Source organism: Eimeria mitis, genomic scaffold, assembly GCF_000499745.2.
Source record: "Eimeria mitis Houghton genomic scaffold, Emh_scaff494, whole genome shotgun sequence".
Classification (NCBI taxonomy): domain Eukaryota; phylum Apicomplexa; class Conoidasida; order Eucoccidiorida; family Eimeriidae; genus Eimeria; species Eimeria mitis.
Genome location: NW_013573241.1, coordinates 4967 through 5429, shown reverse-complemented (window position 1 = coordinate 5429; position 463 = coordinate 4967). Strand labels below are relative to the sequence as shown.

Below are 463 nucleotides of genomic sequence, written 5' to 3'. Positions count from 1 at the left end.
ACTCGGATGCTGGAGGAGACAGTTCGTCTCTTCTGTCTCTTCTTTCTTCTCCCTACAGCTCCTTAATAATGACAACAATGATAGAAGCAGCAGCAGCAGCAGCAGCAGCAGCAACACGAACTGCTGCTGCTGCTGGAGGAGCTCAGCGGAGTAAGCGCAAGTCCTCGCATTCGGTTGCAGCAGCAGCAGCAGCAGCAGCAGCAGCACCTGCTGCTGCTGCAGCAACTGCAGCAAGAGAAAGCAGTGCGCCCAGCAAGCGCTGGGGTGTACGTCCACCCTGGCGCTGCTTTGCTGCTGCTCAGCAGCAGCTGCTGCCGCCGGAGCAGCAGCAGCTGCAGCAGGGGCTCTTTGGTCGTTTTGGTTGGGGTGTATACAGCAAGACTACACAGAAAAAGACAGCAGGAGAAAGAAAAAAAGAAGAAAACAAAAATAAAAATAAAAATAAAAATAAAAACAAAGACAC

The 463-nt window shown here is 51.8% G+C and overlaps 1 protein-coding gene across 1 annotated transcript in view; it reads left to right on the top strand.

Annotated features, from left to right (window-relative positions):
• EMH_0014210 (uncharacterized protein) overlaps positions 1-463 on the top strand; it is a gene marked incomplete at both ends in the record, with an annotated part of 12379 nt that overhangs the window by 10249 nt on the left and 1667 nt on the right. The gene's annotated exons all lie outside the window — the stretch shown is intronic.